This window comes from Erpetoichthys calabaricus, chromosome 3, assembly GCF_900747795.2.
Source record: "Erpetoichthys calabaricus chromosome 3, fErpCal1.3, whole genome shotgun sequence".
Taxonomy (NCBI): Eukaryota; Metazoa; Chordata; class Cladistia; order Polypteriformes; family Polypteridae; genus Erpetoichthys; species Erpetoichthys calabaricus.
Genome location: NC_041396.2, coordinates 207,738,636 through 207,758,015, shown reverse-complemented (window position 1 = coordinate 207,758,015; position 19,380 = coordinate 207,738,636). Strand labels below are relative to the sequence as shown.

At 32.4% G+C, this 19,380-nt stretch overlaps 1 protein-coding gene across 19 annotated transcripts in view; it reads left to right on the top strand.

Annotated features, from left to right (window-relative positions):
* Nucleotides 1–19,380, top strand: part of eya4 (EYA transcriptional coactivator and phosphatase 4) — a 300,443-nt gene that overhangs the window by 121,171 nt on the left and 159,892 nt on the right. Inside the window, exon 1 of one of the 19 annotated variants that reach the window (XM_051924953.1) lies at nucleotides 11,925–12,196. The exons of 17 other annotated variants lie outside the window; for them this stretch is intronic. The gene's annotated coding sequence lies outside the window, so the exon portion shown is untranslated. Of the gene's footprint in view, nucleotides 1–11,924; nucleotides 12,197–19,380 lie in introns of those variants that run through there. One more of the 19 variants, XM_051924950.1, reaches the window with a different exon arrangement.

Here is a 19,380-nt window from a genome sequence, read left to right as displayed (position 1 = left end):
CAAATCTGTGACTTTTGCTTTAATTGCCTTTGGCAACCCATCTCAAGACACTACACAAACTGCACATGACGCTTACTCATTTTGTACTGTTGTGAATCACAATTCTGTGAGACCCAAATTCGAACAACACCTATAAGAACGTAAGGTCTAAAGCTGTTAACAAGACCATTTCAGGTTAAATTCACATTTTTACCTTAGAATATCAGTGGGTGAATTGACTTTCTGAGAACAATTGCCAAGAATTAAATCTGAAGCTTTGTCATTTCAAGACCATACACAGAAATACTCTATTATAGTAACAGTACTTGCACAGCCTATCTAATATTCACAACACCTGATTGTGGGGACATTATTCTATATACATTTCTTGTCTCTGTAATATACTGTATGCTGATGGAAAAAACAAACTCATTGTTGCCATGAAATAACAACAAAAAACAAAACATATAACATTAACAACTGTCATCTTACATCTTGTGTGACTACCTTTTGCAGTCATCCCTGCTTGACAGCATTGCTGTACAGAACCAATGATCCTCTGAATCTATAGTTGTGGGATTTTATCCCATTCTCACAGAAGGGATTGACAGAGTTACTGGCAATTGATGGGCATAGGGTCATGTCTCCAGAGGTTGTGATGCAGGACATCCTAAAAGTGATGTACTGTATTAGGCTAAAGCCAGGAGAGAATATGGGCTAAGGGAACAAATGCACACTGGTATTTATTTTACAGGACAGTTGTGACCACAGTAGTTGAGTGTACCATGGCATCATCCTACATCAGCAGGATTTGAGATGTGTGAGAAGAGGGCCCTTTTCTAAGACAGAGAGCATGAAACATGTCCCTCACTGTTCCATCACTGATGTGGACATTGTGTCTGCCAATAATTTCAGGGTCAATGCATATTTTGGGTGGACATCTGTACTGCTGCCCTGCAGTGGGTTGGCACCCTGCCCAGGATTGTTTCCTTTCCTGCCTTGTGCCCTGTGTTGGCTGGGATTGGCTCCAGCAGACCCCCGTGACCCTGTGTTCGGATTCAGCGGGTTGGAAAATGGATGGATGGATAGATCTGTACTGCTGGTCTGCTTAAACTCTTCCTGCATTTGATACCTAGTGGAGTCTCTTAATCTGTTGTATCTGGCAATGTTAGCACATGCCATTCTTGCTTGCAGCATGCAAATGGCCTGTTCCCTTGCTTGTGATGGAATTCAAAACAGTATGAAATACTGTACACAGAAAAATGACTACATGTGTCCTTTGTCTTGCTGTGACCTAAGCTTTGAAGCAATGCCTTTTTATAGGTGACCTGATGAAGCTTTATACCACATTGAATTTGTTGGATAAAAGTGTACCTTATACGGTTTAGTGTTTTTGGACATAAATTATAGCCCATGAGCTAAAGCTATAATCTTTGTATTCCAGAAAATGTTGCTTTTATTTTTTTTATCAGTGTGCATTTACTGATTGAAGGCTGTCAAAAATAACACAAAATATTGTCTATCCATTAAAAATTGCATGACCTTCAGCAGAATACAAAAGGAAGACTCTGAAATAAATGAAGGACAAAACGTACAACGTTTTTAATAACTCCTCTCCAAAAAAAAAATGTCTGCCTACAAACTAAGTGAGCTTGTGCCACAAGAGGGGTGACCTTTTTAGGCAGTCACCTTTCTTGTGAATAGAAAGGCAGAACATGCTAAATAATGCACATCCTCTGGTCTGGACTGGCTCTCCAAAAAGTCCGATGTCATCATCAGCATTATTTAAAAGATGGCAAGCACGTTGACATCTGGGAGCCAATTCATCATTTAATTAAATTATCCTGTAATGAATATCTCCAGTAATGAGATTAATTTTAATTATTAATCAGGCGCTGACACAGGCACAAGACACAATGAATTAATAATGAGGCTTTTGTCTGTTCTATTCCTAAGAAAGGACCTACTTTAATGCAAGAGTGCCTTTTTATATAAAGTTACTTTGGGTTATTGAAGCTGTAATCCATGTTCCTGAATTGATTTTACTTCAGAATTATTAGAAAAGAAAGAAAAATAAACTCTTAATGCTGTTAGTGCTTCTGTTCATTATTATGTTTGGACGTGGGCTAAGTCTGGGGTCATATTTCCTTCTGTCAAAGAGCGTCGCTTTCTTGTTAGCAGAGAACCTCAAAGGAATATATGTTACTTTGGCCACACAAGCCAGGTAGCCATGGTAACAGAAATCTTAAGTAAAGAAAGTAAGAACTTAAAAAGGAATGCAGAAACTTATTGATGGTCTGCTTACTAAGAATTGTTTTTTCTTTAATACTGTTTTTCTTTAAATGTATTGAATTTTGAAACACTTTGAAAATTTACACTATCCCTTTAACTTTCCCAACATAGAACAATTTGTTTTGTAAAACTGGACTACAAAAAGCATTCCGAAGAAAAATGTTGGCTGTCATAGGTAGTCATTGATGATTCTGCAGATGTGGCTTTGATCAGATTAGGTGAATGAAGGGCATAGGAGGCCAAATGGCGTACAATTAAAATCATGTGTTTGAAGTTTGCAACTGGTCTTGAATACAAAGCAGTACTGGAGTGTAACCTTTAAAGATGGGGTATTTCAAAATCAAGAAGTTGGAATATAGTATTTGTATCCCCTGGAGCTTCTGAAAACTATAGCTCAGTGAACATTTACTGTGGAGTCACCTTTGGTTGGCTACAGTGATGCATACTGTGCAACACTGACATTTGATTTGAAACAAAAAGTCCCAGACATGGCATGATGTCTGAGAATGAGTTGTGTGGTGGAGTGATGGGTAAACAAACTTTGAAGGTAGACTTTATTTTGCCACTTCTTCCCTTTTTATGTACATTATTTGCTTGTGTCGTGACACATTTCTCTCCCCAGAGTACAAGAAGTCAGGTTCACATTTCTGAGCTCTTTTATGAATGGAGACTAAATGGGTGTGTGGTTTTAAAATGGTATGTTATCAATAGAAAATATGTACTTGAAGGCAATCTCTTGCGGTTAAAAATGATGTAGCTATGAGGGTGTTGGCACTGTGTGATTAAACTAAGACTTTGTACATATAGTGACACCTGAGAAGAACAACAAAAAGTGGTAGATATTGATTACACTTTTTTATGAATATAAGTAATTGTTCATGAAAACGGACATGCTTAAAGCGGTGAAACTTTTAGGCTAGTAGCTTTCCTTCCACTGATATGCCCTTGTTACTCAAGCACATACAGGCCTATTTTAAGTTTCATGTGAATAATAGGAGACAAAAAATGCCAGAATGAAAAATTGCAAGATTAGATTTACACCATCAACTGCCTTAGTGCTCCAGAAATCACAAGGAGTGCCAATTTACTTTACAAAAAGGGGCAGATTTAATTACCATACCTGGAAGGAAATTTTAATGGAATTCACTGCTATTCTGTTTTTTTTTTCCTTCATGGTAATGTACTTAAAATGGGAAGGAATTAGCTCAAATCAAAGATGCAAGTCACATAAAATCTCATTTATCTTCCTTAGTATAATACGACATGGCTCCAAACTAAATTCTATGTAGTAAAAACTCTTGATATATGCAACTACTTTGTTATATATTGGAAAACAATAAAACAGTGACAAACTGTAAAACCAATTGCAAATCAGCTGCAAAAAGTTTTAATGAGTTGTGTGAGTACGACTCCTGTAACAAATGCATTTTTTGTAGATGTCAGTTAGACATTGTTAAGGTTATTTATTTAAGTTTAAAATTCCTGGGCTTTAGGCCATCTCACCACATCTCTTGAAGATAACTTCAACTTCTAGAAGATAGATGCTTTTATTAAAAAAGCATATGCTTTATATAAAATGACTCATGAATCACCAGTGAGCAGCACAACCTGTTTACGTATGTTTACAGTTGAAGTAAATGCAGGTTAAAGGACTTGTTCAGGTTCTGCTTATCAAACTTTGTGGCAAATTGTAGTATTACTAGTTTTACAGTTTTGTTTTTTTATTTTAGACGAAATAATGTGGTATAGATATACTTTTATTATTTTATGTTACTTTTGCTCAATGACATTTATTTAAAGTGTTAAGAAAATCAATTAGAAAAGTAAAAAAGAGTGAAATCAAATAATCATGTCTTTCTTTCTTTCTTTCTTTCTTTCTTTCTTTCTTTCTTTCTTAATGACATATTTTTGTTGGCATATTGGAATGTTATTATTTTATCATTTAGCAAAATAGCCTGATTAAAAAAACAAGAAGCTATACTTTAATCTTTCTAATGTCTTTCTCCACTCTGTGATTTGAACTTACTTATGAAGGGTTAATACAGAGTGGCGCTCAGCCAAACTAAATACCACACATTTAAAACTGGGAATATGAATTTGGCTCCATGCAAGTAAATTCCATTAATGTTTTTGCCTGTATTCCATTAGGCCTTTGGCCATAGCTTGGGTTTTGGCCAGTGACACGGCTCTAACTTTGTTTAATAAGAATATTTTCTATAGTTTTGAGCTATTTGTGGTTTCAACATTCATCCTCTGGTTTGCCTTTATGATTCAATGGACAGTTGTTGACAGTTTCTCTGCAAATTTAACTGGCATGTAGGAGATCCTGGGGATTTGTGAAATCAATGAGCTTTTCCTCAGCCTAACATCAGTTTGTATCCAAATTTTAAAGTCCTGGAATTTCTGCACAAAGAAGGCAATTGGGAAACTAATAAAACATTTTCAATAGGTCAGTCAGTTAGTGTATTATCTGACTATGAATGAGAGTGGAAATATTTTACCTCTTCATTGCTGTCTTTTTTCAATTGCTGTATGAAGTATGCAGTTGTTTGCAATCAATTCTTATGCTTCTATGAAGAGTTTGAAGCATCCACTCCATGTGATGCAACAGACAATTTAGCACTGGACACTGAAGAAGCAAGAAGAAGTGCTAAAATAAAGCTTTCAGATTAAATATTTAAATAAAAATTGTAGATCTCCTTTTTAGGTTCTGTCACGCTGATTCTTTAGAATTTGAGCAAGATGTTTCAATTTCTGAATGATCAGTCATACCGTGCAAAATGTTGAGGAGGTAGGCTTTAACGATTTCACTCTTTTTTCTTTATTTAATTTAATCAGTAATGTTGGCTGATACTAAATACATAGTAGTATTTATAAAATGATGTCAGCTGTGCTTTTATCACTCGATTCGATTCATGTTATTGTTGTACTGTGGTGTAGTCTACAACTTAATGAACTGTAACTTTCTAGGTTGCTGTTTCAGTCTCCACCTTTGATTCACCTAATGACCTCCAGTAAGTTGTTTAACTTACCTGTGTAAAAGATGATTCTGAACAGATGCACATAAGATGCTTTGGGTTTATATGAAACGACCATATATAAAATAAAGACTTTGTTTTGAGTGCCTTGACATTTGTGTACATGTATATACTGTATATAAAACATGAAGATGAGTTTAATCAAGTTCATGGTGGGATAAATATGTGTGTACATAATATTTATATTATATATATATATATATATATATATACTGTATATATATATATATATATATATATATATATATATATATATATATATTTATATATATATATATATATATATATAAATCTTTTGACCGGTAGCTAACCTGCTTACTCTAATATTATACAAAGTCTTGAAATCTCGAATCTTGAAGTCTATCTAAGTAGAATATTAAAAGGTAGAGACCCGGAGAGTGAGCTAGTTAATTGCAGTTAATTCATACAGTGCCAGTCTAGAGTTGCTTAACCTACATATCTTTTATATATAATAGGAATATGGTGCATTACCAAAACCTGTGGAGCAAATAGTTGTCCTACTGTCGTATAGCTCCTTTTGACATGCTTCCACTGCTGTCCTGGTGTGTACCAATGCTACATTTCTTGTATCAGCTGTGCATGTGTATTTCTTTTTGATATTAGTTTGTTCATTTCTTAAAAATATTTTTTTCTTGCATTGTGATGATACGTACTGTTACTGGTACTATATAAAATAAAGATAGATTTTTTAAATACTTTGTATATGGTATATACTGTATTAAAAAAATAAAATAAAAATACAATATAATATATGAATAGTGTTTAAAAATGTGTGTGTTTTTAAGTAGTTGATTAAATAATAAAGATAACATAATATGTCTCTTTGTATTGCTTCTTACTCTAGGTTTTCTTTAACTGAGATGATTGGAAAGCACTTGCAGCGAAAAAATGAATGTTTAAATGAATTATTAAGTGTGATTTTAAATGGTCAACTTTAAGAAATTCATTTGGCAGCCAGACCGAAAAGAAAGTTAAACTGCAGAACGCACAGGGTTCAAAATGTACTTTAATACCACTTCCACCTATTTGCAAAATTTCTGCCTTCCTATTACTTGGCCATCATTTCTTGCGCTCTAAAGTTTACCCTTATCTTGGTCCTTTGTTCTTGCTTTTAAGCATCACTCATATGAGATTCTGACTTCCAACCAATGTTGAAATTACAGTGGTGAGCCAGACGTTATGCACCATAAGAAATGTTAATACAGCAGATGGTTTAGATTGGGCATCAGCGTTTAGTTGGCACATAACAGTGTAATTAGACCAGTGCAGGATGTATGTTGGATGTCTGGAGTATTATTTTCGCATATTCAGCATTTAATTTTATCTTCAAAAACAAAGCACCGGATTACTCATGGTGTACAGACTCATGGACAGTTAAAAGTAATTGGATATACTCACCTTATCTCACCCTGTCTTTTTTCATATACAGTAGGTATTGTTTTGAACAACAATACTCATAAATTTAATTATTACTTCTGAACCATGTAAAATGAGAATTAAAAGAGAAATAACTAAACAGAATTTTAATTAATTACTGGTGTGTATTGTTTAATTTAGTCATATTAGTTGTTATTTTCAACTTTAGAATTATGTTATGAGGTGTTTTATTTGTGCATTAGAACAATATATATGCCTCTGGCACAGGTTTAAGGTAATTTATAAGTCTTGTGTTTAATCAAAACCAGTGAGATAAAATTTAGCACTAGATTCCATGAAATGGTATACTTGAATATTTGTCCTCCAATTATGTATTTTACATGACCCTGCGGGATATATTTGGAATGGATGTGAGGATGTGCCACTGTAGGTAGTGCTTTGCTATTGTTACCCTGAACCTCTCATGGCTTAGCAAAAATGTTCACTGTAAAATAGTTATGTGAATTGGTAAAAGTGATGTTTTAGCCTGTATATTACTTTATAATATTATAAATATATAATATTAATTTTTGTTAGTCATAATTTGTAACCAAGCAACACATTTGCTTAGCTGTGGAAGTGTCATCTGAAACCAATGCAGTACTAGTCCTGAGTGATTATAAGTTAGTGATGATTAAAGAAGAAGCAAACTGCAAGAAAATTGGAGAGATTTGAGAAAGAGACCATATATATCCTCTTTGGGATTAGGCCAATATCGTCTCTGTAGCATGGACATTTATTTCACTACTTAAGCTTTCCCATGAGCCTTAGTGTTGTCTTACCAGGATCTCTTTATATTTTAAGTTGGAAGCATTTTCAAATACTATACATTAGAAAACAACATTTCAAATATCTTTGTATTTTCAGCAAGTGATCTCTCTCTCTCCCCGGTGGTTTAGTGACCATTCACAGAGTAAAATTCGAAGGATCACATCAGTGTTTACTCTTAATAGAGACTAATTAAAAAGGTATAATATGCTTGATTTTAAGGGGTAACACACACACACATAGATAGATAGATAGATAGATAGATAGATAGATAGATAGATAGATAGATAGATAGATAGATAGATAGATAGATAGATAGATAGATAGATAGATAGATAGAAAGGATCCTGGTACTGTCTAAGCTTTGGTAGGAAAATATAGTATTTTTATCATTAAAAAAAATCACTACCCCATCCTCTGCCCAAAAGTGTTTTTACAGCTTTAAATCAATCTATGAATGTGTTCAGTAGTTTGGAATTCCCCTATTTTCCTTAAAAGAGGATATGAGACAGAAACATTGTGTAGCTGAGTAAATCTTGGCAAGAAGCAATAACCTGGCCACACAACAACAAAGCAGTTGTCACCTCCAACCCAACTCCCGTGCGTTGTTCAACGGTTTTCTACTGGAGAGGCAGTGGTGAGGATGGTTAAGGGTGGCAGAATATGTTAACAGATACGGGGAAGGTATCTCCAGGTTTAGATAGTTAATGTTATATTGATTATAGACTGCCATTACTCTTGTAGCTTTCGTGTAAAGGAATTAAATGGATATATGTTCAAATTCTTTTTTGAATGGCCTTTCTTTTAAAATGAAACTTGAGATGGTATTTTTCATAAAATAATCTAAATATACCTATACATAAATTTGTAGTATTGCTAGCATTAAAACTGTTCATGTTCAACTCTTTTTTTGCTAAAGCTTGTTTTAGATCAGTGTATGGCAATTACATTTGCTTTAACATCATTTGCATTTTCTGGTTAATAAATTAATTACATTTTTATTTTATTTTATTTATAATAAGCAAGTATGTTATATTTATGTAATACTCTGACAATTTTCCATTAGGTAATAAACATGTTTTTTGGTCATAAGAAACTGCTTGTACATATTTTGTAAAGTGTTTTTCAATAAACCTTTATGAAACACACAATGAAGGCTCAACCGCTAAAGTGTATCACTAACCTTTTTTTTAAGTGTGCAACCATCCTTTATATTTTTTGTTTTGTTTTGTAGATTTACAATGAGGCATCCATTCTCACTTTGTGTTATTTTATAATAGGGCATATTATGTAAGTGCTGCATGAAATAATGTAAAAATAAATTTAAAAAGTGAATTCCACAGTGAAGAAGATCAATGTTGTTTTTTTTTAATTTTCATCTTACATTAACCTTTAACTTTTTCCTTTTGTGGTGCACACAAATGTAACACCTATGTAAAATAAAGATATTTTTGTCTTGTGTCTTTCTGTGGTAACTACATATAGACTGTTCATTATGTTAAATATTTAGAGTATGTTCATTATGTTAAATATTTAGTGTATTTGCTAATTTTTTATGATTTACATGTAAAGTTTAATATTTGTCAGTTTAATAGAGCGGGTCAGAGAGTGCAGAAATGGATGAATATTTGGATACCTACAAAAATAACAATGTGGTCTGCTTTACTGAAATGTTGGACTATAAAGTTCAATTCTCCATCACTGACATCATTTAACAAGCTTTTTCTGACTTTGTAGAAGTATGGAAACACTGTATTGTTCTGGGAAATCACCTTTGGATGTTTTTCACAGTCATATTGTCAATTGTCAATTGTGTGTAAAATACAACATCTTTCACTGAGTTTGTAGAAAATCAACTGAATTATATGTGTAAAGCTCCATGAAGTATTATACAGTGTAGACATAACATCACATGGATTTATCTTCTGCACTAACATACTGTATTAACCCTGAGTGTATACTTATCGTGCTAGTGCTGCAACTGCAACAATATGTAAATAACTATGCTTTACATAGAACTTACTATAAAAAGGTTCTGTGCAAAATTTTAAATTGAGAGAGAACAATTTGCTTTAAAATGTCTTTACTAATTTGTAACTATCTAATAAACTTGTAATTATCATTCTATGTTAGAAATGGATATCTTAATTGTTGAATGATACTTGCCATATAAAAGTCTCATATAATTGTGTGAGTGTTTCTCAAAACCTTTAGAGTCTATAGGTGATATAACTTCTCTCTTTGAATTGTACGTATAAAAGTGCATGCATGACAAACACCAATAAAAACAATTTTGCACAGGAACATGTAATCTGTTTAATGGGTCTACATCATTTTTATGTCTATTGCATATTTTAATGCCTCCCTGGCGTCTACTCCATTTCTGAGTAAACATCTTGGTGTGAATATTTATTAATGACCCTTGCAGTCTTAAAGATCTTTTCTAATAATAATGTGCTAGAGCTGTCAAGCAATGCCGTAAATGTCCTAATCCACACCGACAAGGGTTCCTCGCCTGAGTCATCTATCACTTTTTATTAGCTTTATTACAAGCAGGACACAATTTATCACTGAAATGGTGCAGTGGTGACAAAAACCGGTGCCGTCTATGTGTTGCAGGTGTAACTTTCACTCACAAACTTGTCTGCCTGATTGACAACTGTGAACTTTTATAGAGAAAGGGTGCCATCCTCAGTCACCCGTCCGCCTAACATCTTTGCACAGATCTTCTTACTGAGGTTGCCTTCTCTGGGGGGAGGGGAAGTGGTGGGTCTGCATAAATGTTTGTTCAAAATTATATGAAAGATTTTTGTCTTGCTTCTACTTTATTTCTACTGGCAAAATATTTTAGATGAAGACAAAAGGAGAGCATCGCTTTGAAGCACTGAATGCATTAATATTTGTATGTCATTTGTTTTAGTAATTTATTGAGTGAAAGTGAGTTTTTGTTTTTTAGACCCAAATGTGATTTCTTATAGTATGAGATATTATATGAAAGAAGATGTACAGTATTGTTGCACGATTCGAGGTTATTTTTAATTTTTATCTTATGATAACTGGGTTCAATAATAAGAAATACAGAGGCAGCCACTCCAGAATTCTGTGTTCAAATACTTGTCTGGGTGCTGCCTGAGTGCAGGCTGGACACTTTCATTCTGTCTTTGTGGGTTTTCCTCTGTATGTTCAGGGTTTTCCTTGCATAATTTAAAGTCATACATTTTAAGTGAATTGGTGACTTTGTATTTGTCTTGTACAAATGAGTGTGCCCAGGGATGGACTGGTATCCAGTCCAGGGCTGGTTCCTGAGTTGTACATGATTTTGCTGCTCCTGAAATATGATCCAGCTTTGAACTGGATTGGACAGGTTTGTAACTATGTGGATGGATAGACAATATTATGACTACAAGAAGTGTTAAAAGCACCTTACACAGAGAAATGTTCTAGTCCGCATTCACCATGAGTTTCTATTTATTCTTTTCCTCAGCACCCTTTTTGATTCTGAGCTTGTGAATGCCAAGGCTGTTCTTGATTTCACTAGGAACATTTAAAAAAACACGTAATTCATATGACAGAAATACCCTTATTTTTATAGTTTTTGGTTCACATCTGATTTGTATTCTTTTCAGTTACTCTGAAAGAGCGGGATTTAGGTTTAAAACTTTATTTATTTATTTTTTTTATTGAGTGTGAGAAAAAAGCTCAAGTTATGTATTGAGTTGCACACTTACTATTCTGAAGTGCCTCTTGAAGTCTCCCTCCCACCCTTTAGTTTCTTTTCTGTGTAGAGGTCTCATATTCACTGATTTCATTTCATTTATTTGCAATGTTAAAAAAGTATGACATAAAGTTGAATTCTGAGCAGTGTGAAGTTTGAACAGTAACAATGCCTTTAAGTTGTTTTTTTTTTTTTTTGGACTGCTTTTCTTTTAACCTAATCAAGTAGTGTTGTGCACGGGATATCCTTGCACCCCCCATACTAACTGTTAAAATTGTGAATCAATTAAATGAGGTGTATGTCTTACCTGCTGAACTTAAAGAAAGCCTGTTTACTTATTTATTTGGATATGCAAAAACTAAAAAGAAAATATTTTAGAAATTAGGCATAAATAAGGTTTTTTCTTATTTTCTATTTTTTAAAATTATTTAGTCTAAAAACTGTTTTTAGAATTAATTCAGTTTGCTAAACAGTGAATTTTTAGTGGACCCCCACATGCGTCAGCTTTGTGACAGCAGGCTAGCTGGGGCTTGGAAGAGGAGGAGAAAAGGAGGAGGCTTGACTAAAGAGTCCTGGGATAATGCGACATATTAGCTATCCAGTGAAAGACAGAAGCTGTTGACGGGGTGACCTCCGAATGCAAGTCATCTTGCTATAAACAGAAGGGTGTGGAAAGCCATTGGTCTGAGGGGAACTTGTTTACTATTCTCTTCTGCTGGTTTACTTAAATAAACTGCAGTGGACTATTGCCGCTGCTGCAGGCTGCACTAACACAACCAATTCGGACAGCGGTTGTCAGTGCTACCTGAAGCTGTACAGTCACAGACAACTGGGAAGACTATCTGGGGCTGTAAAACACTGGAGACTTAACTTGGTTGTAAGGTATTTTATTACTAACACTTCCACACAAACGCTGGGATGTTTTAAGGATCTTAATTTTCAGTTCCACTTCTTGGACTCTGACAAGGTAAGACAATATTCTCTAGGTTATTTGATCAGCCATGGATTTCATCTTGATAAATACGCGTACAGTCGCTTTTATTTGAGATGCCACTTGATGTTCCTATTAAATACAGCAAGATACACTGTATATTTAAATTCTTTGCATTTTGGACATTATGGAATATACATAGCAAAGGGAAGAATGTTCATATTAAAATAAATATAAACTATTTATACCTGTGTGTGTATATTTTATATAATATAATGAAAAACATTTTAGTAGTGTGCGTGTGTATAATATACATATACTATATATTGTGTATGTGTATATTTGTGTGAGTGTGTGTGTACATTATGTAAACACCCTTATGTATAATTATTGTAGAAAGAGATTTTTTCACGCATATACAATTTATGTGTCTGTGTTTGTGCATGAGTCAATTGATGTAAGTAAATTCTGAGAATTTCAATTTTCAAACAAATCTATTATACAACTGTAACAAAATTAAACATTAAACAATAATGTTTACATTTTGAAATAATTATTTTATCATCAAACTAATTTGATGGATTGAATGAGCTCTTCTTTTTTATTAATTTTCTCAAGTTGTTTGCTGATGTTTTTTGATCAAATAAAACTAAAATATGTAGTTGTAAGAAAAGACTGGATTTTGAATAAACCAGGATCTCACAAATGTGCAGTCTCCATTTGCACATATGGTACATTCTTCTTTTATTTTGGTATGCTCTCAGAAATAAAATAAAATGTTCTCCACTTTTTAATAATTTTGCTAAAGTAATACTGGTAATCTGCATGCTGTTGGCAAACTCCGTGCAATTTGTGAATTCCTTGGGTTGCCTATATTTTTATGAGCTTGTGTCATTTGTTAAATTTAACACCTACACACTAAAGATAGTCAATTTACAATATGAACAATTGCATAAAAATCTTCTGAGGAAAGGTAATAGTTGCATACTGAATAACAGAGTAAAATATCTCCATGATATGTTCATTCAAATAATTAAAGATTCTCTGAAATATCTCAAAATCAATATTTGTAAAATTATATTAATGTAAGAAAAGTTAATCTTGCAAAATCAGAAAGCCAATACCATTTATTTTTACATTTTTAAATCTTTTTAACTACTAATTGCTATATTAATATGCATTATAAACAATATTCATCAATTTTTTTATTCTTCTCTTATTAACCATGTGCTGTATTTAATGGACAGATGAATTAACATGTTATTGATACGTGTAACAAGCTTCCTCACTGCCATTTTGGGAAAGAACTTGAATTTTGAGTTTAGTATTAAAAGTGAAATTAATTAGGTATGTTACTCATGTTTTAAATTTACAGACATTAAGAGTGTCAACAAGTAGGTATGCAAACAAGCAATAAAAACAAATTAAATGCTATAATTTAACATTCTTTGTATCTGTCAAATGTTAGTTCTATTTTAGATCAGTTCACATTGTATTATGGAAACTAAAAGGTAAAAGAGTTTTTGAAAGGTATTCACCATCAATTGAGATTTTTTATCCTTATCAAAATGTTTGTTTCTAAAGTCATGGTTCTATTGTAGTTTTATCAAATCAGTTCAATATTATCTAAGTCCTGTTTTAGCTTTTTATTTAAGCATAAGCTATTTAAATTATAAAAAGGCATATAGCTCTTGAAAAAATGAACATTAAGTATAAGGGTCAATTATACAGTAGTAAAATTAAAATGTTAAAATTAGAGTTAAATGAGTCTAAGAAAAAATGGATTATCATATTATAATTTTTTAAATGATTCTTTTTAAATAAAAAAAACTATTTCTTGAAGGGTTCTCTCCTCCTTGTGTAATGTTGTGTTAACAAGCGTCTCTTGTAGCTTGTAGTCCTAAACCATGATGCTGGTAGCGAAGCAACTGGTCTGTTGTTCTGCATGCGCTATTGCAAAGCTATCCAAATGAATGGTCTGATTTCCAATGTGCACTTTATTAAAGTGTAACTCTAGCCTCACACTTTGCTATAGGGAAATGATACTTGGATGTCTGTTGAGAAGGCATCACAGCTGCTTGTGAAATAATGGGGAAGCCAGAATGACTTCATAACAGAGTGCTGAGTGGGATTTGATAAATCATATACACTTAACACAAGAGTCCAAGCAGCTAGTAAAGGGTGAACGGCATCCTCACAGTCAAGCCATATGCTCTTTTGTTTTTGTGAAAATGTTCATATGCCCTTTATGTTTAGTGAATATGTTCATAATGTTTTAATATGATGTTTGTGCAGTATATCACTCTGACCATTTTGAAGCAGAAAACAGTATTCTGCACTTTCAGTAATTTATATAAAGTGCATATGTTCTTTTTATTACCAGCTAATTTTTTTTTTCATCCTTACACATTGCACTTTTCAGAAACAAATTTTCTATATAAGCTTTATTGTTATTTACCATTATTAACAACAGGCTTATTGTTTTTGTGTGGCATAGCTTGTATGTAGAGAAATTTACATTACATACGATATTCTGTCATGTTATGAATAACTAACAAGAAATAAATATTCAAATGTATAGTATTTCTATTGAAGATTATAAATATTGTGTACTCGGGAATACCCTAACATCGTAGGCTAGAATATTATCTAAACAATTTTGGTATAATTTCCTTTAAACTGATACATTTCTTACATTCAGGTCAGGTAACATATTATTCAATAACATTCTGTAGGCACAGCACAGTATTTTGGGCAATTTATTTAAGTGAAACAGTAGCTGTTTTGGCTTGCTGTAATTGTAGTTAGTGCAATAAATACATATTAAGTGCATATTTCTGTTAGGTAACAGAAAATTTGTGTCATCATCAGTAAATTCCAAACTTAAATCATTTACTGAATTGAAATTTAAAACCTTTTCATTTTCGTTGTTTCAGCTTATACAAATATTAGGAAAAAGCATAAAACACTTATACCAATCAAATAAATTCTCCATCTAAACATAATTTTGATGGCAAGAGAAATGTGTTCTTGATTAGTTTAGCATTTTAATCAGGAATATCTTAACATTATCGTACTTTTCCATTTCTGAAATTGTATACAAAAGAAAATGTAAATAGGAACAAAAGCATTCTGCAGTATTTGGTTATGTATATGCCAGTTTCATGGATTGAAGTGAAAACAATTTTTGCACAGTGTATCTATATATGTGTAAATTTCCAAATCGGTTTATCCTGAGAATGGTCACAGGGAACCTGAAGCCTATCCCAGCAAGCAAATATATGTATATAGTTTTTTCTGCATGGCCTTGGCATTGTTTTTTTAAGATACAGATTAATTAAAGCATCTTGCCTAAGTAATAATGCTAGCATATCTATATTCAGAAGAAACCTTTTTAACTGTGTATTTTTCATTGCTACTGTAGGCAGGCCAACACATTTTTCACATGCTCAAATGTGATTGGCAGTTTGTTTAAAACACTCACTAATCTATGCCTTTGGCAAAAAAATGTTAAAGAGTTAAGATTAGCAGAGTGGATGAATAGTACCTACCTATGTGTTGTAGAGGTCACAGTTAATGGGGAGACCTTCTTAACCTTCTGGCCGGAGCATTCCAAAAGCTACCAGAGAAAGGGATGAAGAGGCGTCTGAGTGAGACAGCAGTTGAAAAAGATTTGTAGCCCAATTAAATGTGACTTGCACTTTCTTTTTTATTCTTGTTATTGTGGTGAGCTGGAACTAAAAAATGATAAAAGTTAATCATTTTTTGCAAGTAGTATCTTTTTATTATAAAGCAATTCCACTGCCTTCACACATTTTCATGGTTCTTTGTATTCCATATAAATAGTGAAATGCCTTTTGTGAAACCACTAAATCTGCAAAGATTTCACAAAGCACAGAATGAAGAACAAAATGTCCAATAAAAACCTGAATACATGTATTGAGATGGCCAGTAGTAATTAGTAATTTGCTGGTAACATTAATCCTTTATACTTTTCTTATTACATCAATAACTAAATTTTTAAAGTGAGAAAAACTGATCAGTGATGTGTAAATCTTAAAATTAAATAGATTTTTTTCTTTAGAATAAATGACATTAGTCTAAGTAATACAAAATGGACTGTACTAAGCTATGTCAGCATTTTGATTTGCTTTTAACAGATCTTTAAATATTTATTTGTTGTACACACAAATTAATTTAAAAGTTTATTTTAAATGAAATGTTGCACAGTGATTTAACCACTTTCAAATTTCCCAAGCATACCCTATATAAAATTGAGGACTATTTTAAATGTCATTCTGCTGGTCTAAAGTATGAATTTGGCATTATATATTGCAGTGTTTCCCAAATTATGTATGCATTTAGAGATCTCTATATGAATTAATGGCATAAAAATGTAGTTTTTTATGTTGTAGAGTCATTCCCTTCACTTCATCTCCTTTCATGTGTGCCACTGATTATATTGATATCTGAGATACTGTATTTATACAGGAAGAATGTATAGTTAACTGATCTGAAGAGATGTTTCTCTGTTTGTTTACCAAATTTGAAACAATCACTACCTTTAGGGCTGCAGGTGGAAATTAGATCTCTCACATATTTATTAGTCTAAGACTCATGAGGGAAGATACCATAGTCACAATAAAAAATACTGTACATGCAAGATTAACTTTTGTTTGTAAAACATGCTGATAATAACTCCCTGTCTGGTGATTTATTTGCCTCTTACCTATTATATCCCTTAATAGAAAAGTCTTGAAACTGAATTGAATAGATCATTTCAGGCAGCCAGTGGATGGATGGGTTTGTAAAGCAGCTTTGATGATCCTCACACATTCCTCACACACATGATTTAGTCTGTTCAGGAAATTCTATAGGAACTGTTTGGACTTACTAAATTAATTTGTAATTTGCATGTTATAGAAAAATTGGTCTTACTAAATGAATTTGTAAGTGGCATATTGAAATTAAAGTATTTTGTATATATATTGTGTATATGTGTTAGCACTTGGGGTGTTTATACCGTAAGTTGAACTGAATTCATATTAATTTTGTTGCATCATTTATTTCAAAATTTCACTCTTGGTAAATGTTATCCAAAATAGTTGTGGTTTTTTTTTTTTTTTTTTTTTACAAACTATTATTTAGTATAAGTTCAGTATTGTTTTTGCAGAATTTTCTTAATCTAAAAGGATACAGATTTATATTTAGAATCAGGCAATGATTTCAGTATGTTTATTTAGTAGCACAAAACAGTATTACTTTCAATTATCATAGAAATGTTTCATGGGCTGTTGATTGGAACATTTATTACTAAAAAGTTTATTTCAGTAAAAACTATATAGTACCACTGAACTTTTAAAAAAAATCAGACAGCAGGAATGTAATTGTACTCTCTTAAAAATATTTGTATAGGTTCACAAAAATGTAATCATTTGAGGAAATTTCATACTATTTCTGTAGTCAAAAGCAGATTACAAACACAAAGTGAGCTAATGTATTACATTCAGCATGAAACTTTTTGACATAAAAAAGCAAAAAAATAATTACTCATTATATAATAATTATAAAAGAAAATTTTAGATGTATACTTGATCCTGGCAGAAAAAAAAAACTCTGCTTTGCTTGTACAGAGATTTTTGCGTAGAAACATATGAGAAGATAATTCCTTACAAAATTTAAAAACTGAGATTTTTTTGTTTTATTTAGAATTTAAAACAACATTCTCTGGGTATTCTAGAATTTCCCCTTGGGATTAATAAAGTATGTATCTATCTATCTATCTATCTATCTATCTATCTATCTATCTATCTATCTATCTATCTATCTATCTATCTATCTATCTATCTATCTATCTAGAAGAGTATATTAAAATGACAAGTCAATCAAGGATCTCCCAAGCACTTTTTATAGGATTTTTCATGAATTTCATTTGAAAAAATAAAAACCCAATGGCACCAGGGTGAGCAACTGAGCAGTTCATTGAACTTGTCATTAAAGCACTGTTCTGTAACATGACTCTTTTCTATTTGAATGGCTATGTATGTCAGGAGAAAGTAAGCACATCTAAAATAAAGGAATATACAATTATATAACCGTTTGTGCTGCATGTAGAATTTTAAAAATAGTAAATCCTTTTTTAAATAAGAAGTGTTATTATACTTTATGCAAATGAACCTTTTATTCCTCATTAGCTTTAATTTTATCAAACATTTTCAAGACGGCAAGGATACCTTTGGGACACTGAGTTTTACTGTATCAGGTGATCCATCTGTAAATCAGTGCTTCCGCTTTCTTAATAAAAGGGAAAAACTTCACTTAATCTCAATCATTGAGAAACAGCTGTAGTGCCATGCATATGTTGTTTTACTGACAATAAGGTTATTATTATTATTCTTATAACATCCACTAACTAACTTTCAATTTAAATGTGTTCCATAAATAAAATACAGTTTAAGTTCTCATGTTTTTTATATTCTTTTTATAACTATTTGTTCTTCTAGAGTAAAAATGTATTTTATTTAAAGTTATTTTTTGAATATATCATTGCAAAAAGATAAAAATTATGATATAATGAAAAGTTCTGGTAGGTCAATGCTAATCATTGGATTTTGTAGGCAGTATAAAAACAGGGTCTTGCAATTTTACATAAAAATAGAACTTTCATTGTTCTAGCCATCCAGAAAGATAACAACAGTTGAAAATTACTATTTGCTTTATGTGGTGCTTCATTTTTATATAATGGTGCCTCTGTGTTTTCTATATTGTGCAGTGTAACAGGTACATCACGAGTTTCCTTATGACACTTTTTGCTTTGGAAGACTAACAAGGTGATAAATATTTTACAGAGGTCATTTAATAGTTCAGATCCAAATATTGTATACTTATTCCTTTTTAAGGCTTGTGGGGAAGCAGGGGGCAGCACTGAACAAACGGCAGGAAGCAGCCCTGAATAGGTTGGCTGTTTATTGATGCAATACACATGCACTTCAACAACCAGTCACACTGGGCCAATTGAGAGTAAACAGTCAAACCAACTTGCATGTGTTTAGAATAAAAGTGGAAGCCATAGAATTTGGAAGGAACATACACAGATTTGAGGACAATGTACAAACCCCACATAGACAATGAGTATTATATAATTTAAATCCAGGTCCCTGATTTTGTGACGTAGCTGGACTAGACGCTAAACAATAGGACCACTTTATACATACACCTAT